Source organism: Brassica napus, unplaced genomic scaffold (genome assembly GCF_020379485.1).
Source record: "Brassica napus cultivar Da-Ae unplaced genomic scaffold, Da-Ae ScsIHWf_107;HRSCAF=186, whole genome shotgun sequence".
Taxonomy (NCBI): Eukaryota; Viridiplantae; Streptophyta; class Magnoliopsida; order Brassicales; family Brassicaceae; genus Brassica; species Brassica napus.
In genome coordinates, this window is record NW_026014504.1 from 23,689 (window position 1) to 42,164 (window position 18,476).

General features: G+C 47.5%; 35 non-coding genes and 2 pseudogenes across 35 annotated transcripts; all 37 read left to right on the plus strand.

Moving 5' to 3' along the window:
* Nucleotides 1–251: 251 nt before the first annotated feature.
* LOC125595505 lies at nucleotides 252–370 on the plus strand. Its single transcript, XR_007330336.1, has one exon. It is a non-coding gene; the product is annotated as a 5S ribosomal RNA (ribosomal RNA).
* Nucleotides 371–744: 374 nt separating this feature from the next.
* Nucleotides 745–863, plus strand: LOC125595479. Its single transcript, XR_007330310.1, has one exon. It is a non-coding gene; the product is annotated as a 5S ribosomal RNA (ribosomal RNA).
* Nucleotides 864–1,237: 374 nt separating this feature from the next.
* On the plus strand, nucleotides 1,238–1,356 carry LOC125595483. Its single transcript, XR_007330314.1, has one exon. It is a non-coding gene; the product is annotated as a 5S ribosomal RNA (ribosomal RNA).
* A 374-nt stretch (nucleotides 1,357–1,730) lies between these two features.
* Nucleotides 1,731–1,849, plus strand: LOC125595484. Its single transcript, XR_007330315.1, has one exon. It is a non-coding gene; the product is annotated as a 5S ribosomal RNA (ribosomal RNA).
* Nucleotides 1,850–2,223: 374 nt separating this feature from the next.
* LOC125595485 lies at nucleotides 2,224–2,342 on the plus strand. The gene has a single exon (XR_007330316.1). It is a non-coding gene; the product is annotated as a 5S ribosomal RNA (ribosomal RNA).
* A 374-nt stretch (nucleotides 2,343–2,716) lies between these two features.
* LOC125595486 lies at nucleotides 2,717–2,835 on the plus strand. Its single transcript, XR_007330317.1, has one exon. It is a non-coding gene; the product is annotated as a 5S ribosomal RNA (ribosomal RNA).
* Nucleotides 2,836–3,209: 374 nt separating this feature from the next.
* On the plus strand, nucleotides 3,210–3,328 carry LOC125595487. The gene has a single exon (XR_007330318.1). It is a non-coding gene; the product is annotated as a 5S ribosomal RNA (ribosomal RNA).
* Nucleotides 3,329–3,702: 374 nt separating this feature from the next.
* LOC125595527 lies at nucleotides 3,703–3,820 on the plus strand. Its single transcript, XR_007330359.1, has one exon. It is a non-coding gene; the product is annotated as a 5S ribosomal RNA (ribosomal RNA).
* Nucleotides 3,821–4,194: 374 nt separating this feature from the next.
* On the plus strand, nucleotides 4,195–4,313 carry LOC125595488. Its single transcript, XR_007330319.1, has one exon. It is a non-coding gene; the product is annotated as a 5S ribosomal RNA (ribosomal RNA).
* A 374-nt stretch (nucleotides 4,314–4,687) lies between these two features.
* On the plus strand, nucleotides 4,688–4,806 carry LOC125595489. The gene has a single exon (XR_007330320.1). It is a non-coding gene; the product is annotated as a 5S ribosomal RNA (ribosomal RNA).
* A 374-nt stretch (nucleotides 4,807–5,180) lies between these two features.
* On the plus strand, nucleotides 5,181–5,299 carry LOC125595556. The gene has a single exon (XR_007330382.1). It is a non-coding gene; the product is annotated as a 5S ribosomal RNA (ribosomal RNA).
* Nucleotides 5,300–5,673: 374 nt separating this feature from the next.
* LOC125595538 lies at nucleotides 5,674–5,768 on the plus strand (annotated as a pseudogene).
* A 374-nt stretch (nucleotides 5,769–6,142) lies between these two features.
* Nucleotides 6,143–6,261, plus strand: LOC125595491. The gene has a single exon (XR_007330322.1). It is a non-coding gene; the product is annotated as a 5S ribosomal RNA (ribosomal RNA).
* A 374-nt stretch (nucleotides 6,262–6,635) lies between these two features.
* LOC125595492 lies at nucleotides 6,636–6,754 on the plus strand. The gene has a single exon (XR_007330323.1). It is a non-coding gene; the product is annotated as a 5S ribosomal RNA (ribosomal RNA).
* Nucleotides 6,755–7,128: 374 nt separating this feature from the next.
* Nucleotides 7,129–7,247, plus strand: LOC125595493. The gene has a single exon (XR_007330324.1). It is a non-coding gene; the product is annotated as a 5S ribosomal RNA (ribosomal RNA).
* A 374-nt stretch (nucleotides 7,248–7,621) lies between these two features.
* Nucleotides 7,622–7,740, plus strand: LOC125595557. The gene has a single exon (XR_007330383.1). It is a non-coding gene; the product is annotated as a 5S ribosomal RNA (ribosomal RNA).
* Nucleotides 7,741–8,113: 373 nt separating this feature from the next.
* LOC125595494 lies at nucleotides 8,114–8,232 on the plus strand. The gene has a single exon (XR_007330325.1). It is a non-coding gene; the product is annotated as a 5S ribosomal RNA (ribosomal RNA).
* Nucleotides 8,233–8,606: 374 nt separating this feature from the next.
* Nucleotides 8,607–8,725, plus strand: LOC125595495. Its single transcript, XR_007330326.1, has one exon. It is a non-coding gene; the product is annotated as a 5S ribosomal RNA (ribosomal RNA).
* Nucleotides 8,726–9,099: 374 nt separating this feature from the next.
* Nucleotides 9,100–9,218, plus strand: LOC125595506. The gene has a single exon (XR_007330337.1). It is a non-coding gene; the product is annotated as a 5S ribosomal RNA (ribosomal RNA).
* Nucleotides 9,219–9,593: 375 nt separating this feature from the next.
* Nucleotides 9,594–9,712, plus strand: LOC125595496. Its single transcript, XR_007330327.1, has one exon. It is a non-coding gene; the product is annotated as a 5S ribosomal RNA (ribosomal RNA).
* Nucleotides 9,713–10,086: 374 nt separating this feature from the next.
* Nucleotides 10,087–10,205, plus strand: LOC125595497. Its single transcript, XR_007330328.1, has one exon. It is a non-coding gene; the product is annotated as a 5S ribosomal RNA (ribosomal RNA).
* Nucleotides 10,206–10,579: 374 nt separating this feature from the next.
* LOC125595498 lies at nucleotides 10,580–10,698 on the plus strand. Its single transcript, XR_007330329.1, has one exon. It is a non-coding gene; the product is annotated as a 5S ribosomal RNA (ribosomal RNA).
* A 374-nt stretch (nucleotides 10,699–11,072) lies between these two features.
* LOC125595490 lies at nucleotides 11,073–11,191 on the plus strand. The gene has a single exon (XR_007330321.1). It is a non-coding gene; the product is annotated as a 5S ribosomal RNA (ribosomal RNA).
* Nucleotides 11,192–11,565: 374 nt separating this feature from the next.
* Nucleotides 11,566–11,684, plus strand: LOC125595499. Its single transcript, XR_007330330.1, has one exon. It is a non-coding gene; the product is annotated as a 5S ribosomal RNA (ribosomal RNA).
* A 374-nt stretch (nucleotides 11,685–12,058) lies between these two features.
* Nucleotides 12,059–12,177, plus strand: LOC125595558. The gene has a single exon (XR_007330384.1). It is a non-coding gene; the product is annotated as a 5S ribosomal RNA (ribosomal RNA).
* Nucleotides 12,178–12,549: 372 nt separating this feature from the next.
* Nucleotides 12,550–12,668, plus strand: LOC125595500. Its single transcript, XR_007330331.1, has one exon. It is a non-coding gene; the product is annotated as a 5S ribosomal RNA (ribosomal RNA).
* Nucleotides 12,669–13,042: 374 nt separating this feature from the next.
* LOC125595559 lies at nucleotides 13,043–13,161 on the plus strand. The gene has a single exon (XR_007330385.1). It is a non-coding gene; the product is annotated as a 5S ribosomal RNA (ribosomal RNA).
* Nucleotides 13,162–13,534: 373 nt separating this feature from the next.
* LOC125595502 lies at nucleotides 13,535–13,653 on the plus strand. Its single transcript, XR_007330333.1, has one exon. It is a non-coding gene; the product is annotated as a 5S ribosomal RNA (ribosomal RNA).
* Nucleotides 13,654–14,027: 374 nt separating this feature from the next.
* LOC125595473 lies at nucleotides 14,028–14,146 on the plus strand. Its single transcript, XR_007330303.1, has one exon. It is a non-coding gene; the product is annotated as a 5S ribosomal RNA (ribosomal RNA).
* A 378-nt stretch (nucleotides 14,147–14,524) lies between these two features.
* Nucleotides 14,525–14,643, plus strand: LOC125595503. Its single transcript, XR_007330334.1, has one exon. It is a non-coding gene; the product is annotated as a 5S ribosomal RNA (ribosomal RNA).
* Nucleotides 14,644–15,017: 374 nt separating this feature from the next.
* Nucleotides 15,018–15,135, plus strand: LOC125595513. Its single transcript, XR_007330344.1, has one exon. It is a non-coding gene; the product is annotated as a 5S ribosomal RNA (ribosomal RNA).
* Nucleotides 15,136–15,508: 373 nt separating this feature from the next.
* LOC125595529 lies at nucleotides 15,509–15,630 on the plus strand. The gene has a single exon (XR_007330361.1). It is a non-coding gene; the product is annotated as a 5S ribosomal RNA (ribosomal RNA).
* A 377-nt stretch (nucleotides 15,631–16,007) lies between these two features.
* LOC125595533 lies at nucleotides 16,008–16,134 on the plus strand (annotated as a pseudogene).
* Nucleotides 16,135–16,508: 374 nt separating this feature from the next.
* On the plus strand, nucleotides 16,509–16,627 carry LOC125595504. The gene has a single exon (XR_007330335.1). It is a non-coding gene; the product is annotated as a 5S ribosomal RNA (ribosomal RNA).
* Nucleotides 16,628–17,002: 375 nt separating this feature from the next.
* Nucleotides 17,003–17,120, plus strand: LOC125595518. Its single transcript, XR_007330349.1, has one exon. It is a non-coding gene; the product is annotated as a 5S ribosomal RNA (ribosomal RNA).
* A 369-nt stretch (nucleotides 17,121–17,489) lies between these two features.
* On the plus strand, nucleotides 17,490–17,607 carry LOC125595514. The gene has a single exon (XR_007330345.1). It is a non-coding gene; the product is annotated as a 5S ribosomal RNA (ribosomal RNA).
* A 381-nt stretch (nucleotides 17,608–17,988) lies between these two features.
* Nucleotides 17,989–18,107, plus strand: LOC125595501. Its single transcript, XR_007330332.1, has one exon. It is a non-coding gene; the product is annotated as a 5S ribosomal RNA (ribosomal RNA).
* Nucleotides 18,108–18,476: the final 369 nt, after the last annotated feature.

Consider the following 18,476-nt stretch of genomic DNA (forward strand, 5'->3'; position numbering starts at 1 on the left):
TTAAAGGACGTCGCGATTTTTCGGCCCCAAATTCAGCCGTTTTGACCCTCAAACGGGCTGCTGAAATTTACGGAGCGTAAAATAGTCAAGATGCGTTTTTCGAGTGTTTGGTGTTGTTGTTGTTGTGTTCTACATCAATCTCGAGCACTTTGGTTCGAGAAAAAAAATGCCAGCAAATCTTGTGGGTCCCACGCCATCCACTCGAATTGTCGAAACGAAAGGACAAATGGAATCGCGAGTCATGTACTGACGGGTGCGATCATACCAGCACTAATGCACCGGATTCCATCAGAACTCCGCAGCTAAGCGTGCTTGGGCGAGAGTAGTACTAGGATGGGTGACCTCCCGGGAAGTCCTCGTGTTGCACCCCTTTTCTATTTTGTTTTTCGATCTAAAACGATTCTAGCTTTGGAAAACCCATAACTTTTGAACCGTGAGGATCTACGCCGCCCACAGCACCTTTTCGGAAAGCCCTAGAAACCATCAAGGGCGGTTAAAGGACGTCGCGATTTTTCGGCCCCAAATTCAGCCGTTTTGACCCTCAAACGGGCTGCTGAAATTTACGGAGCGTAAAATAGTCAAGATGCGTTTTTCGAGTGTTTGGTGTTGTTGTTGTTGTGTTCTACATCAATCTCGAGCACTTTGGTTCGAGAAAAAAAATGCTAGCAAATCTTGTGGGTCCCACGCCATCCACTCGAATTGTCGAAACGAAAGGACAAATGGAATCGCGAGTCATGTACTGACGGGTGCGATCATACCAGCACTAATGCACCGGATCCCATCAGAACTCCGCAGTTAAGCGTGCTTGGGCGAGAGTAGTACTAGGATGGGTGACCTCCCGGGAAGTCCTCGTGTTGCACCCCTTTTCTATTTTGTTTTTCGATCTAAAACGATTCTAGCTTTGGAAAACCCATAACTTTTGAACCGTGAGGATCTACGCCGCCCACAGCACCTTTTCGGAAAGCCCTAGAAACCATCAAGGGCGGTTAAAGGACGTCGCGATTTTTCGGCCCCAAATTCAGCCGTTTTGACCCTCAAACGGGCTGCTGAAATTTACGGAGCGTAAAATAGTCAAGATGCGTTTTTCGAGTGTTTGGTGTTGTTGTTGTTGTGTTCTACATCAATCTCGAGCACTTTGGTTCGAGAAAAAAAATGCTAGCAAATCTTGTGGGTCCCACGCCATCCACTCGAATTGTCGAAACGAAAGGACAAATGGAATCGCGAGTCATGTACTGACGGGTGCGATCATACCAGCACTAATGCACCGGATTCCATCAGAACTCCGCAGTTAAGCGTGCTTGGGCGAGAGTAGTACTAGGATGGGTGACCTCCCGGGAAGTCCTCGTGTTGCACCCCTTTTCTATTTTGTTTTTCGATCTAAAACGATTCTAGCTTTGGAAAACCCATAACTTTTGAACCGTGAGGATCTACGCCGCCCACAGCACCTTTTCGGAAAGCCCTAGAAACCATCAAGGGCGGTTAAAGGACGTCGCGATTTTTCGGCCCCAAATTCAGCCGTTTTGACCCTCAAACGGGCTGCTGAAATTTACGGAGCGTAAAATAGTCAAGATGCGTTTTTCGAGTGTTTGGTGTTGTTATTGTTGTGTTCTACATCAATCTCGAGCACTTTGGTTCGAGAAAAAAAATGCTAGCAAATCTTGTGGGTCCCACGCCATCCACTCGAATTGTCGAAACGAAAGGACAAATGGAATCGCGAGTCATGTACTGACGGGTGCGATCATACCAGCACTAATGCACCGGATTCCATCAGAACTCCGCAGTTAAGCGTGCTTGGGCGAGAGTAGTACTAGGATGGGTGACCTCCCGGGAAGTCCTCGTGTTGCACCCCTTTTCTATTTTGTTTTTCGATCTAAAACGATTCTAGCTTTGGAAAACCCATAACTTTTGAACCGTGAGGATCTACGCCGCCCACAGCACCTTTTCGGAAAGCCCTAGAAACCATCAAGGGCGGTTAAAGGACGTCGCGATTTTTCGGCCCCAAATTCAGCCGTTTTGACCCTCAAACGGGCTGCTGAAATTTACGGAGCGTAAAATAGTCAAGATGCGTTTTTCGAGTGTTTGGTGTTGTTGTTGTTGTGTTCTACATCAATCTCGAGCACTTTGGTTCGAGAAAAAAAATGCTAGCAAATCTTGTGGGTCCCACGCCATCCACTCGAATTGTCGAAACGAAAGGACAAATGGAATCGCGAGTCATGTACTGACGGGTGCGATCATACCAGCACTAATGCACCGGATTCCATCAGAACTCCGCAGTTAAGCGTGCTTGGGCGAGAGTAGTACTAGGATGGGTGACCTCCCGGGAAGTCCTCGTGTTGCACCCCTTTTCTATTTTGTTTTTCGATCTAAAACGATTCTAGCTTTGGAAAACCCATAACTTTTGAACCGTGAGGATCTACGCCGCCCACAGCACCTTTTCGGAAAGCCCTAGAAACCATCAAGGGCGGTTAAAGGACGTCGCGATTTTTCGGCCCCAAATTCAGCCGTTTTGACCCTCAAACGGGCTGCTGAAATTTACGGAGCGTAAAATAGTCAAGATGCGTTTTTCGAGTGTTTGGTGTTGTTATTGTTGTGTTCTACATCAATCTCGAGCACTTTGGTTCGAGAAAAAAAATGCTAGCAAATCTTGTGGGTCCCACGCCATCCACTCGAATTGTCGAAACGAAAGGACAAATGGAATCGCGAGTCATGTACTGACGGGTGCGATCATACCAGCACTAATGCACCGGATTCCATCAGAACTCCGCAGTTAAGCGTGCTTGGGCGAGAGTAGTACTAGGATGGGTGACCTCCCGGGAAGTCCTCGTGTTGCACCCCTTTTCTATTTTGTTTTTCGATCTAAAACGATTCTAGCTTTGGAAAACCCATAACTTTTGAACCGTGAGGATCTACGCCGCCCACAGCACCTTTTCGGAAAGCCCTAGAAACCATCAAGGGCGGTTAAAGGACGTCGCGATTTTTCGGCCCCAAATTCAGCCGTTTTGACCCTCAAACGGGCTGCTGAAATTTACGGAGCGTAAAATAGTCAAGATGCGTTTTTCGAGTGTTTGGTGTTGTTGTTGTTGTGTTCTACATCAATCTCGAGCACTTTGGTTCGAGAAAAAAAATGCTAGCAAATCTTGTGGGTCCCACGCCATCCACTCGAATTGTCGAAACGAAAGGACAAATGGAATCGCGAGTCATGTACTGACGGGTGCGATCATACCAGCACTAATGCACCGGATTCCATCAGAACTCCGCAGTTAAGCGTGCTTGGGCGAGAGTAGTACTAGGATGGGTGACCTCCCGGGAAGTCCTCGTGTTGCACCCCTTTTCTATTTTGTTTTTCGATCTAAAACGATTCTAGCTTTGGAAAACCCATAACTTTTGAACCGTGAGGATCTACGCCGCCCACAGCACCTTTTCGGAAAGCCCTAGAAACCATCAAGGGCGGTTAAAGGACGTCGCGATTTTTCGGCCCCAAATTCAGCCGTTTTGACCCTCAAACGGGCTGCTGAAATTTACGGAGCGTAAAATAGTCAAGATGCGTTTTTCGAGTGTTTGGTGTTGTTATTGTTGTGTTCTACATCAATCTCGAGCACTTTGGTTCGAGAAAAAAAATGCCAGCAAATCTTGTGGGTCCCACGCCATCCACTCGAATTGTCGAAACGAAAGGACAAATGGAATCGCGAGTCATGTACTGACGGGTGCGATCATACCAGCACTAATGCACCGGATCCATCAGAACTCCGCAGCTAAGCGTGCTTGGGCGAGAGTAGTACTAGGATGGGTGACCTCCCGGGAAGTCCTCGTGTTGCACCCCTTTTCTATTTTGTTTTTCGATCTAAAACGATTCTAGCTTTGGAAAACCCATAACTTTTGAACCGTGAGGATCTACGCCGCCCACAGCACCTTTTCGGAAAGCCCTAGAAACCATCAAGGGCGGTTAAAGGACGTCGCGATTTTTCGGCCCCAAATTCAGCCGTTTTGACCCTCAAACGGGCTGCTGAAATTTACGGAGCGTAAAATAGTCAAGATGCGTTTTTCGAGTGTTTGGTGTTGTTATTGTTGTGTTCTACATCAATCTCGAGCACTTTGGTTCGAGAAAAAAAATGCTAGCAAATCTTGTGGGTCCCACGCCATCCACTCGAATTGTCGAAACGAAAGGACAAATGGAATCGCGAGTCATGTACTGACGGGTGCGATCATACCAGCACTAATGCACCGGATTCCATCAGAACTCCGCAGTTAAGCGTGCTTGGGCGAGAGTAGTACTAGGATGGGTGACCTCCCGGGAAGTCCTCGTGTTGCACCCCTTTTCTATTTTGTTTTTCGATCTAAAACGATTCTAGCTTTGGAAAACCCATAACTTTTGAACCGTGAGGATCTACGCCGCCCACAGCACCTTTTCGGAAAGCCCTAGAAACCATCAAGGGCGGTTAAAGGACGTCGCGATTTTTCGGCCCCAAATTCAGCCGTTTTGACCCTCAAACGGGCTGCTGAAATTTACGGAGCGTAAAATAGTCAAGATGCGTTTTTCGAGTGTTTGGTGTTGTTGTTGTTGTGTTCTACATCAATCTCGAGCACTTTGGTTCGAGAAAAAAAATGCTAGCAAATCTTGTGGGTCCCACGCCATCCACTCGAATTGTCGAAACGAAAGGACAAATGGAATCGCGAGTCATGTACTGACGGGTGCGATCATACCAGCACTAATGCACCGGATTCCATCAGAACTCCGCAGTTAAGCGTGCTTGGGCGAGAGTAGTACTAGGATGGGTGACCTCCCGGGAAGTCCTCGTGTTGCACCCCTTTTCTATTTTGTTTTTCGATCTAAAACGATTCTAGCTTTGGAAAACCCATAACTTTTGAACCGTGAGGATCTACGCCGCCCACAGCACCTTTTCGGAAAGCCCTAGAAACCATCAAGGGCGGTTAAAGGACGTCGCGATTTTTCGGCCCCAAATTCAGCCGTTTTGACCCTCAAACGGGCTGCTGAAATTTACGGAGCGTAAAATAGTCAAGATGCGTTTTTCGAGTGTTTGGTGTTGTTGTTGTTGTGTTCTACATCAATCTCGAGCACTTTGGTTCGAGAAAAAAAATGCCAGCAAATCTTGTGGGTCCCACGCCATCCACTCGAATTGTCGAAACGAAAGGACAAATGGAATCGCGAGTCATGTACTGACGGGTGCGATCATACCAGCACTAATGCACCGGATCCCATCAGAACTCCGCAGCTAAGCGTGCTTGGGCGAGAGTAGTACTAGGATGGGTGACCTCCCGGGAAGTCCTCGTGTTGCACCCCTTTTCTATTTTGTTTTTCGATCTAAAACGATTCTAGCTTTGGAAAACCCATAACTTTTGAACCGTGAGGATCTACGCCGCCCACAGCACCTTTTCGGAAAGCCCTAGAAACCATCAAGGGCGGTTAAAGGACGTCGCGATTTTTCGGCCCCAAATTCAGCCGTTTTGACCCTCAAACGGGCTGCTGAAATTTACGGAGCGTAAAATAGTCAAGATGCGTTTTTCGAGTGTTTGGTGTTGTTATTGTTGTGTTCTACATCAATCTCGAGCACTTTGGTTCGAGAAAAAAAATGCTAGCAAATCTTGTGGGTCCCACGCCATCCACTCGAATTGTCGAAACGAAAGGACAAATGGAATCGCGAGTCATGTACTGACGGGTGCGATCATACCAGAACTCCGCAGTTAAGCGTGCTTGGGCGAGAGTAGTACTAGGATGGGTGACCTCCCGGGAAGTCCTCGTGTTGCACCCCTTTTCTATTTTGTTTTTCGATCTAAAACGATTCTAGCTTTGGAAAACCCATAACTTTTGAACCGTGAGGATCTACGCCGCCCACAGCACCTTTTCGGAAAGCCCTAGAAACCATCAAGGGCGGTTAAAGGACGTCGCGATTTTTCGGCCCCAAATTCAGCCGTTTTGACCCTCAAACGGGCTGCTGAAATTTACGGAGCGTAAAATAGTCAAGATGCGTTTTTCGAGTGTTTGGTGTTGTTATTGTTGTGTTCTACATCAATCTCGAGCACTTTGGTTCGAGAAAAAAAATGCTAGCAAATCTTGTGGGTCCCACGCCATCCACTCGAATTGTCGAAACGAAAGGACAAATGGAATCGCGAGTCATGTACTGACGGGTGCGATCATACCAGCACTAATGCACCGGATTCCATCAGAACTCCGCAGTTAAGCGTGCTTGGGCGAGAGTAGTACTAGGATGGGTGACCTCCCGGGAAGTCCTCGTGTTGCACCCCTTTTCTATTTTGTTTTTCGATCTAAAACGATTCTAGCTTTGGAAAACCCATAACTTTTGAACCGTGAGGATCTACGCCGCCCACAGCACCTTTTCGGAAAGCCCTAGAAACCATCAAGGGCGGTTAAAGGACGTCGCGATTTTTCGGCCCCAAATTCAGCCGTTTTGACCCTCAAACGGGCTGCTGAAATTTACGGAGCGTAAAATAGTCAAGATGCGTTTTTCGAGTGTTTGGTGTTGTTGTTGTTGTGTTCTACATCAATCTCGAGCACTTTGGTTCGAGAAAAAAAATGCTAGCAAATCTTGTGGGTCCCACGCCATCCACTCGAATTGTCGAAACGAAAGGACAAATGGAATCGCGAGTCATGTACTGACGGGTGCGATCATACCAGCACTAATGCACCGGATTCCATCAGAACTCCGCAGTTAAGCGTGCTTGGGCGAGAGTAGTACTAGGATGGGTGACCTCCCGGGAAGTCCTCGTGTTGCACCCCTTTTCTATTTTGTTTTTCGATCTAAAACGATTCTAGCTTTGGAAAACCCATAACTTTTGAACCGTGAGGATCTACGCCGCCCACAGCACCTTTTCGGAAAGCCCTAGAAACCATCAAGGGCGGTTAAAGGACGTCGCGATTTTTCGGCCCCAAATTCAGCCGTTTTGACCCTCAAACGGGCTGCTGAAATTTACGGAGCGTAAAATAGTCAAGATGCGTTTTTCGAGTGTTTGGTGTTGTTATTGTTGTGTTCTACATCAATCTCGAGCACTTTGGTTCGAGAAAAAAAATGCTAGCAAATCTTGTGGGTCCCACGCCATCCACTCGAATTGTCGAAACGAAAGGACAAATGGAATCGCGAGTCATGTACTGACGGGTGCGATCATACCAGCACTAATGCACCGGATTCCATCAGAACTCCGCAGTTAAGCGTGCTTGGGCGAGAGTAGTACTAGGATGGGTGACCTCCCGGGAAGTCCTCGTGTTGCACCCCTTTTCTATTTTGTTTTTCGATCTAAAACGATTCTAGCTTTGGAAAACCCATAACTTTTGAACCGTGAGGATCTACGCCGCCCACAGCACCTTTTCGGAAAGCCCTAGAAACCATCAAGGGCGGTTAAAGGACGTCGCGATTTTTCGGCCCCAAATTCAGCCGTTTTGACCCTCAAACGGGCTGCTGAAATTTACGGAGCGTAAAATAGTCAAGATGCGTTTTTCGAGTGTTTGGTGTTGTTGTTGTTGTGTTCTACATCAATCTCGAGCACTTTGGTTCGAGAAAAAAAATGCCAGCAAATCTTGTGGGTCCCACGCCATCCACTCGAATTGTCGAAACGAAAGGACAAATGGAATCGCGAGTCATGTACTGACGGGTGCGATCATACCAGCACTAATGCACCGGATCCCATCAGAACTCCGCAGCTAAGCGTGCTTGGGCGAGAGTAGTACTAGGATGGGTGACCTCCCGGGAAGTCCTCGTGTTGCACCCCTTTTCTATTTTGTTTTTCGATCTAAAACGATTCTAGCTTTGGAAAACCCATAACTTTTGAACCGTGAGGATCTACGCCGCCCACAGCACCTTTTGGAAAGCCCTAGAAACCATCAAGGGCGGTTAAAGGACGTCGCGATTTTTCGGCCCCAAATTCAGCCGTTTTGACCCTCAAACGGGCTGCTGAAATTTACGGAGCGTAAAATAGTCAAGATGCGTTTTTCGAGTGTTTGGTGTTGTTATTGTTGTGTTCTACATCAATCTCGAGCACTTTGGTTCGAGAAAAAAAATGCTAGCAAATCTTGTGGGTCCCACGCCATCCACTCGAATTGTCGAAACGAAAGGACAAATGGAATCGCGAGTCATGTACTGACGGGTGCGATCATACCAGCACTAATGCACCGGATTCCATCAGAACTCCGCAGTTAAGCGTGCTTGGGCGAGAGTAGTACTAGGATGGGTGACCTCCCGGGAAGTCCTCGTGTTGCACCCCTTTTCTATTTTGTTTTTCGATCTAAAACGATTCTAGCTTTGGAAAACCCATAACTTTTGAACCGTGAGGATCTACGCCGCCCACAGCACCTTTTCGGAAAGCCCTAGAAACCATCAAGGGCGGTTAAAGGACGTCGCGATTTTTCGGCCCCAAATTCAGCCGTTTTGACCCTCAAACGGGCTGCTGAAATTTACGGAGCGTAAAATAGTCAAGATGCGTTTTTCGAGTGTTTGGTGTTGTTGTTGTTGTGTTCTACATCAATCTCGAGCACTTTGGTTCGAGAAAAAAAATGCTAGCAAATCTTGTGGGTCCCACGCCATCCACTCGAATTGTCGAAACGAAAGGACAAATGGAATCGCGAGTCATGTACTGACGGGTGCGATCATACCAGCACTAATGCACCGGATTCCATCAGAACTCCGCAGTTAAGCGTGCTTGGGCGAGAGTAGTACTAGGATGGGTGACCTCCCGGGAAGTCCTCGTGTTGCACCCCTTTTCTATTTTGTTTTTCGATCTAAAACGATTCTAGCTTTGGAAAACCCATAACTTTTGAACCGTGAGGATCTACGCCGCCCACAGCACCTTTTCGGAAAGCCCTAGAAACCATCAAGGGCGGTTAAAGGACGTCGCAATTTTTCGGCCCCAAATTCAGCCGTTTTGACCCTCAAACGGGCTGCTGAAATTTACGGAGCGTAAAATAGTCAAGATGCGTTTTTCGAGTGTTTGGTGTTGTTATTGTTGTGTTCTACATCAATCTCGAGCACTTTGGTTCGAGAAAAAAAATGCTAGCAAATCTTGTGGGTCCCACGCCATCCACTCGAATTGTCGAAACGAAAGGACAAATGGAATCGCGAGTCATGTACTGACGGGTGCGATCATACCAGCACTAATGCACCGGATTCCATCAGAACTCCGCAGCTAAGCGTGCTTGGGCGAGAGTAGTACTAGGATGGGTGACCTCCCGGGAAGTCCTCGTGTTGCACCCCTTTTCTATTTTGTTTTTCGATCTAAAACGATTCTAGCTTTGGAAAACCCATAACTTTTGAACCGTGAGGATCTACGCCGCCCACAGCACCTTTTCGGAAAGCCCTAGAAACCATCAAGGGCGGTTAAAGGACGTCGCGATTTTTCGGCCCCAAATTCAGCCGTTTTGACCCTCAAACGGGCTGCTGAAATTTACGGAGCGTAAAATAGTCAAGATGCGTTTTTCGAGTGTTTGGTGTTGTTGTTTGTTGTGTTCTACATCAATCTCGAGCACTTTGGTTCGAGAAAAAAAATGCTAGCAAATCTTGTGGGTCCCACGCCATCCACTCGAATTGTCGAAACGAAAGGACAAATGGAATCGCGAGTCATGTACTGACGGGTGCGATCATACCAGCACTAATGCACCGGATTCCATCAGAACTCCGCAGTTAAGCGTGCTTGGGCGAGAGTAGTACTAGGATGGGTGACCTCCCGGGAAGTCCTCGTGTTGCACCCCTTTTCTATTTTGTTTTTCGATCTAAAACGATTCTAGCTTTGGAAAACCCATAACTTTTGAACCGTGAGGATCTACGCCGCCCACAGCACCTTTTCGGAAAGCCCTAGAAACCATCAAGGGCGGTTAAAGGACGTCGCGATTTTTCGGCCCCAAATTCAGCCGTTTTGACCCTCAAACGGGCTGCTGAAATTTACGGAGCGTAAAATAGTCAAGATGCGTTTTTCGAGTGTTTGGTGTTGTTGTTGTTGTGTTCTACATTAATCTCGAGCACTTTGGTTCGAGAAAAAAAATGCCAGCAAATCTTGTGGGTCCCACGCCATCCACTCGAATTGTCGAAACGAAAGGACAAATGGAATCGCGAGTCATGTACTGACGGGTGCGATCATACCAGCACTAATGCACCGGATTCCATCAGAACTCCGCAGTTAAGCGTGCTTGGGCGAGAGTAGTACTAGGATGGGTGACCTCCCGGGAAGTCCTCGTGTTGCACCCCTTTTCTATTTTGTTTTTCGATCTAAAACGATTCTAGCTTTGGAAAACCCATAACTTTTGAACCGTGAGGATCTACGCCGCCCACAGCACCTTTTCGGAAAGCCCTAGAAACCATCAAGGGCGGTTAAAGGACGTCGCGATTTTTCGGCCCCAAATTCAGCCGTTTTGACCCTCAAACGGGCTGCTGAAATTTACGGAGCGTAAAATAGTCAAGATGCGTTTTTCGAGTGTTTGGTGTTGTTATTGTTGTGTTCTACATCAATCTCGAGCACTTTGGTTCGAGAAAAAAAATGCTAGCAAATCTTGTGGGTCCCACGCCATCCACTCGAATTGTCGAAACGAAAGGACAAATGGAATCGCGAGTCATGTACTGACGGGTGCGATCATACCAGCACTAATGCACCGGATTCCATCAGAACTCCGCAGTTAAGCGTGCTTGGGCGAGAGTAGTACTAGGATGGGTGACCTCCCGGGAAGTCCTCGTGTTGCACCCCTTTTCTATTTTGTTTTTCGATCTAAAACGATTCTAGCTTTGGAAAACCCATAACTTTTGAACCGTGAGGATCTACGCCGCCCACAGCACCTTTTCGGAAAGCCCTAGAAACCATCAAGGGCGGTTAAAGGACGTCGCGATTTTTCGGCCCCAAATTCAGCCGTTTTGACCCTCAAACGGGCTGCTGAAATTTACGGAGCGTAAAATAGTCAAGATGTGTTTTTCGAGTGTTTGGTGTTGTTGTTGTTGTGTTCTACATCAATCTCGAGCACTTTGGTTCGAGAAAAAAAATGCCAGCAAATCTTGTGGGTCCCACGCCATCCACTCGAATTGTCGAAACGAAAGGACAAATGGAATCGCGAGTCATGTACTGACGGGTGCGATCATACCAGCACTAATGCACCGGATCCCATCAGAACTCCGCAGTTAAGCGTGCTTGGGCGAGAGTAGTACTAGGATGGGTGACCTCCCGGGAAGTCCTCGTGTTGCACCCCTTTTCTATTTTGTTTTTCGATCTAAAACGATTCTAGCTTTGGAAAACCCATAACTTTTGAACCGTGAGGATCTACGCCGCCCACAGCACCTTTTCGGAAAGCCCTAGAAACCATCAAGGGCGGTTAAAGGACGTCGCGATTTTTCGGCCCCAAATTCAGCCGTTTTGACCCTCAAACGGGCTGCTGAAATTTACGGAGCGTAAAATAGTCAAGATGCGTTTTTCGAGTGTTTGGTGTTGTTATTGTTGTGTTCTACATCAATCTCGAGCACTTTGGTTCGAGAAAAAAAATGCTAGCAAATCTTGTGGGTCCCACGCCATCCACTCGAATTGTCGAAACGAAAGGACAAATGGAATCGCGAGTCATGTACTGACGGGTGCGATCATACCAGCACTAATGCACCGGATTCCATCAGAACTCCGCAGTTAAGCGTGCTTGGGCGAGAGTAGTACTAGGATGGGTGACCTCCCGGGAAGTCCTCGTGTTGCACCCCTTTTCTATTTTGTTTTTCGATCTAAAACGATTCTAGCTTTGGAAAACCCATAACTTTTGAACCGTGAGGATCTACGCCGCCCACAGCACCTTTTCGGAAAGCCCTAGAAACCATCAAGGGCGGTTAAAGGACGTCGCGATTTTTCGGCCCCAAATTCAGCCGTTTTGACCCTCAAACGGGCTGCTGAAATTTACGGAGCGTAAAATAGTCAAGATGCGTTTTTCGAGTGTTTGGTGTTGTTGTTGTTGTGTTCTACATCAATCTCGAGCACTTTGGTTCGAGAAAAAAAATGCTAGCAAATCTTGTGGGTCCCACGCCATCCACTCGAATTGTCGAAACGAAAGGACAAATGGAATCGCGAGTCATGTACTGACGGGTGCGATCATACCAGCACTAATGCACCGGATCCCATCAGAACTCCGCAGCTAAGCGTGCTTGGGCGAGAGTAGTACTAGGATGGGTGACCTCCCGGGAAGTCCTCGTGTTGCACCCCTTTTATTTTGTTTTTCGATCTAAAACGATTCTAGCTTTGGAAAACCCATAACTTTTGAACCGTGAGGATCTACGCCGCCCACAGCACCTTTTTGGAAAGCCCTAGAAACCATCAAGGGCGGTTAAAGGACGTCGCGATTTTTCGGCCCCAAATTCAGCCGTTTTGACCCTCAAACGGGCTGCTGAAATTTACGGAGCGTAAAATAGTCAAGATGCGTTTTTCGAGTGTTTGGTGTTGTTATTGTTGTGTTCTACATCAATCTCGAGCACTTTGGTTCGAGAAAAAAAATGCTAGCAAATCTTGTGGGTCCCACGCCATCCACTCGAATTGTCGAAACGAAAGGACAAATGGAATCGCGAGTCATGTACTGACGGGTGCGATCATACCAGCACTAATGCACCGGATTCCATCAGAACTCCGCAGTTAAGCGTGCTTGGGCGAGAGTAGTACTAGGATGGGTGACCTCCCGGGAAGTCCTCGTGTTGCACCCCTTTTCTATTTTGTTTTTCGATCTAAAACGATTCTAGCTTTGGAAAACCCATAACTTTTGAACCGTGAGGATCTACGCCGCCCACAGCACCTTTTCGGAAAGCCCTAGAAACCATCAAGGGCGGTTAAAGGACGTCGCGATTTTTCGGCCCCAAATTCAGCCGTTTTGACCCTCAAACGGGCTGCTGAAATTTACGGAGCGTAAAATAGTCAAGATGCGTTTTTCGAGTGTTTGGTGTTGTTGTTGTTGTGTTCTACATCAATCTCGAGCACTTTGGTTCGAGAAAAAAAATGCCAGCAAATCTTGTGGGTCCCACGCCATCCACTCGAATTGTCGAAACGAAAGGACAAATGGAATCGCGAGTCATGTACTGACGGGTGCGATCATACCAGCACTAATGCACCGGATCCCATCAGAACTCCGCAGCTAAGCGTGCTTGGGCGAGAGTAGTACTAGGATGGGTGACCTCCCGGGAAGTCCTCGTGTTGCACCCCTTTTCTATTTTGTTTTTCGATCTAAAACGATTCTAGCTTTGGAAAACCCATAACTTTTGAACCGTGAGGATCTACGCCGCCCACAGCACCTTTTGGAAAGCCCTAGAAACCATCAAGGGCGGTTAAAGGACGTCGCGATTTTTCGGCCCCAAATTCAGCCGTTTTGACCCTCAAACGGGCTGCTGAAATTTACGGAGCGTAAAATAGTCAAGATGCGTTTTTCGAGTGTTTGGTGTTGTTATTGTTGTGTTCTACATCAATCTCGAGCACTTTGGTTCGAGAAAAAAAATGCTAGCAAATCTTGTGGGTCCCACGCCATCCACTCGAATTGTCGAAACGAAAGGACAAATGGAATCGCGAGTCATGTACTGACGGGTGCGATCATACCAGCACTAATGCACCGGATTCCATCAGAACTCCGCAGTTAAGCGTGCTTGGGCGAGAGTAGTACTAGGATGGGTGACCTCCCGGGAAGTCCTCGTGTTGCACCCCTTTTCTATTTTGTTTTTCGATCTAAAACGATTCTAGCTTTGGAAAACCCATAACTTTTGAACCGTGAGGATCTACGCCGCCCACAGCACCTTTTCGGAAAGCCCTAGAAACCATCAAGGGCGGTTAAAGGACGTCGCGATTTTTCGGCCCCAAATTCAGCCGTTTTGACCCTCAAACGGGCTGCTGAAATTTACGGAGCGTAAAATAGTCAAGATGCGTTTTTCGAGTGTTTGGTGTTGTTGTTGTTGTGTTCTACATCAATCTCGAGCACTTTGGTTCGAGAAAAAAAATGCCAGCAAATCTTGTGGGTCCCACGCCATCCACTCGAATTGTCGAAACGAAAGGACAAATGGAATCGCGAGTCATGTACTGACGGGTGCGATCATACCAGCACTAATGCACCGGATCCCATCAGAACTCCGCAGTTAAGCGTGCTTGGGCGAGAGTAGTACTAGGATGGGTGACCTCCTGGGAAGTCCTCGTGTTGCACCCCTTTTCTATTTTGTTTTCGATCGATCTAAAACGATTCTAGCTTTGGAAAACCCATAACTTTTGAACCGTGAGGATCTACGCCGCCCACAGCACCTTTTGGAAAGCCCTAGAAACCATCAAGGGCGGTTAAAGGACGTCGCGATTTTTCGGCCCCAAATTCAGCCGTTTTGACCCTCAAACGGGCTGCTGAAATTTACGGAGCGTAAAATAGTCAAGATGCGTTTTTTCGAGTGTTTGGTGTTGTTGTTGTTGTGTTCTACATCAATCTCGAGCACTTTGGTTCGAGAAAAAAAAATGCTAGCAAATCTTGTGGGTCCCACGCCATCCACTCGAATTGTCGAAACGAAAGGACAAATGGAATCGCGAGTCATGTACTGACGGGTGCGATCATACCAGCACTAATGCACCGGATTCCATCAGAACTCCGCAGTTAAGCGTGCTTGGGCGAGAGTAGTACTAGGATGGGTGACCTCCCGGGAAGTCCTCGTGTTGCACCCCTTTTCTATTTTGTTTTTCGATCTAAAACGATTCTAGCTTTGGAAAACCCATAACTTTTGAACCGTGAGGATCTACGCCGCCCACAGCACCTTTTCGGAAAGCCCTAGAAACCATCAAGGGCGGTTAAAGGACGTCGCGATTTTTCGGCCCCAAATTCAGCCGTTTTGACCCTCAAACGGGCTGCTGAAATTTACGGAGCGTAAAATAGTCAAGATGTGTTTTTCGAGTGTTTGGTGTTGTTGTTGTTGTGTTCTACATCAATCTCGAGCACTTTGGTTCGAGAAAAAAAATGCCAGCAAATCTTGTGGGTCCCACGCCATCCACTCGAATTGTCGAAACGAAAGGACAAATGGAATCGCGAGTCATGTACTGACGGGTGCGATCATACCAGCACTAATGCACCGGATCCCATCAGAACTCCGCAGTTAAGCGTGCTTGGGCGAGAGTAGTACTAGGATGGGTGACCTCCGGGAAGTCCTCGTGTTGCACCCCTTTTCTATTTTGTTTTTCGATCTAAAACGATTCTAGCTTTGGAAAACCCATAACTTTTGAACCGTGAGGATCTACGCCGCCCACAGCACCTTTTCGGAAAGCCCTAGAAACCATCAAGGGCGGTTAAAGGACGTCGCGATTTTTCGGCCCCAAATTCAGCCGTTTTGACCCTCAAACGGGCTGCTGAAATTTACGGAGCGTAAAATAGTCAAGATGCGTTTTTCGAGTGTTTGGTGTTGTTATTGTTGTGTTCTACATCAATCTCGAGCACTTTGGTTCGAGAAAAAAAATGCTAGCAAATCTTGTGGGTCCCACGCCATCCACTCGAATTGTCGAAACGAAAGGACAATGGAATCGCGAGTCATGTACTGACGGGTGCGATCATACCAGCACTAATGCACCGGATTCCATCAGAACTCCGCAGTTAAGCGTGCTTGGGCGAGGAGAGTAGTACTAGGATGGGTGACCTCCCGGGAAGTCCTCGTGTTGCACCCCTTTTCTATTTGTTTTTCGATCTAAAACGATTCTAGCTTTGGAAAACCCATAACTTTTGAACCGTGAGGATCTACGCCGCCCACAGCACCTTTCGGAAAGCCCTAGAAACCATCAAGGGCGGTTAAAGGACGTCGCGATTTTTCGGCCCCAAATTCAGCCTTTTGACCCTCAAACGGGCTGCTGAAATTTACGGAGCGTAAAATAGTCAAGATGCGTTTTTTCGAGTGTTGGTGTTGTTGTTGTTGTGTTCTACATCAATCTCGAGCACTTTGGTTCGAGAAAAAAAATGCCAGCAAATCTTGTGGGTCCCACGCCATCCACTCGAATTGTCGAAACGAAAGGACAAATGGAATCGAATCGCGAGTCGTATGTATGACGGGTGCGATCATACCAGCACTAATGCACCGGATCCCATCAGAACTCCGCAGCTAGCGTGCTTGGCGTGAGTGGGCGAGAGTAGTACTAGGATGGGTGACCTCCCGGGAAGTCCTCGTGTTGCACCCCTTTTCTATTTTGTTTTTCGATCTAAAACGATTCTAGCTTTGGAAAACCCATAACTTTTGAACCGTGAGGATCTACGCCGCCCACAGCACCTTTTGGAAAGCCCTAGAAACCATCAAGGGCGGTTAAAGGACGTCGCGATTTTTCGGCCCCAAATTCAGCCGTTTTGACCCTCAAACGGGCTGCTGAAATTTACGGAGCGTAAAATAGTCAAGATGCGTTTTTCGAGTGTTTGGTGTTGTTATTGTTGTGTTCTACATCAATCTCGAGCACTTTGGTTCGAGAAAAAAAATGCCAGCAAATCTTGTGGGTCCCACGCCATCCACTCGAATTGTCGAAACGAAAGGACAAATGGAATCGCGAGTCATGTACTATACGGGTGCGATCATACCAGCACTAATGCACCGGATTCCATCAGAACTCCGCAGTTAAGCGTGCTTGGGCGAGAGTAGTACTAGGATGGGTGACCTCCCGGGAAGTCCTCGTGTTGCACCCCTTTTCTATTTTGTTTTTCGATCTAAAACGATTCTAGCTTTGGAAAACCCATAACTTTTGAACCGTGAGGATCTACGCCGCCCACAGCACCTTTTCGGAAAAGCCCTAGAAACCATCAAGGGCGGTTAAAGGACGTCGCGATTTTTCGGCCCCAAATTCAGCCGTTTTGACCCTCAAACGGGCTGCTGAAATTTACGGAGCGTAAAATAGTCAAGATGCGTTTTTCGAGGTGTTGTGTTGTTGTTGTTGTGTTCTACATCAATCTCGAGCACTTTGGTTCGAGAAAAAAAAATGCCAGCAAATCTTGTGGGTCCCACGCCATCCACTCGAATTGTCGAAACGAAAGGACAAATGGAATCGCGAGTCATGTACTGACGGGTGCGATCATACCAGCACTAATGCACCGGATCCCATCAGAACTCCGCAGTTAAGCGTGCTGGGCGAGAGTAGTACTAGGATGGGTGACCTCCCGGGAAGTCCTCGTGTTGCACCCTTTTCTATTTTGTTTTCGATCTAAAACGATTCTAGCTTTGGAAAACCCATAACTTTTGAACCGTGAGGATCTACGCCGCCCACAGCACCTTTCGGAAAGCCCTAGAAACCATCAAGGGCGGTTAAAGGACGTCGCGATTTTTCGGCCCAAATTCAGCCGTTTTGACCCTCAAACGGGCTGCTGAAATTTACGGAGCGTAAAATAGTCAAGATGCGTTTTTCGAGTGTTTGGTGTTGTTGTTGTTGTGTTCTACATCAATCTCGAGCACTTTGGTTCGAGAAAAAAAATGCCAGCAAATCTTGTGGGTCCCACGCCATCCACTCGAATTGTCGAACGAAAGGACAAATGGAATCGCGAGTCATGTACTGACGGGTGCGATCATACCAGCACTAATGCACCGGATCCCATCAGAACTCCGCAGTTAAGCGTGCTTGGGCGAGAGTAGTACTAGGATGGGTGACCTCCGGGAAGTCCTCGTGTTGCACCCCTTTTCTATTTTGTTTTTCGATCTAAAACGATTCTAGCTTTGGAAAACCCATAACTTTTGAACCGTGAGGATCTACGCCGCCCACAGCACCTTTTCGGAAAGCCCTAGAAACCATCAAGGGCGGTTAAAGGACGTCGCGATTTTTCGGCCCCAAATTCAGCCGTTTTGACCCTCAAACGGGCTGCTGAAATTTACGGAGCGTAAAATAGTCAAGATGCGTTTTTCGAGTGTTTGGTGTTGTTGTTGTTGTTGTGTTCTACATCAATCTCGAGCACTTTGGTTCGAGAAAAAAAAATGCCAGCAAATCTTGTGGGTCCCACGCCATCCACTCGAATTGTCGAAACGAAAGGACAATGGAATCGCGAGCGAGTCATGTACTGACGGGTGCGATCATACCAGCACTAATGCACCGGATCCCATCAGAACTCCGCAGTTAAGCGTGCTTGGGCGAGAGTAGTACTAGGATGGGTGACCTCCCGGGAAGTCCTCGTGTTGCACCCCTTTTCTATTTTGTTTTTCGATCTAAAACGATTCTAGCTTTGGAAAACCCATAACTTTTGAACCGTGAGGATCTACGCCGCCCACAGCACCTTTTCGGAAAGCCTAGAAACCATCAGGGCGGGCGGTTAAAGGACGTCGCGATTTTTCGGCCCCAAATTCAGCCGTTTTGACCCTCAAACGGGCTGCTGAAATTTACGGAGCGTAAAATAGTCAAGATGTGTTTTTCGAGTGTTTGGTGTTGTTGTTGTTGTGTTCTACATCAATCTCGAGCACTTTGGTTCGAGAAAAAAAATGCCAGCAAATCTTGTGGGTCCCACGCCATCCACTCGAATTGTCGAAACGAAAGGACAATGGAATCGCGAGTCATGT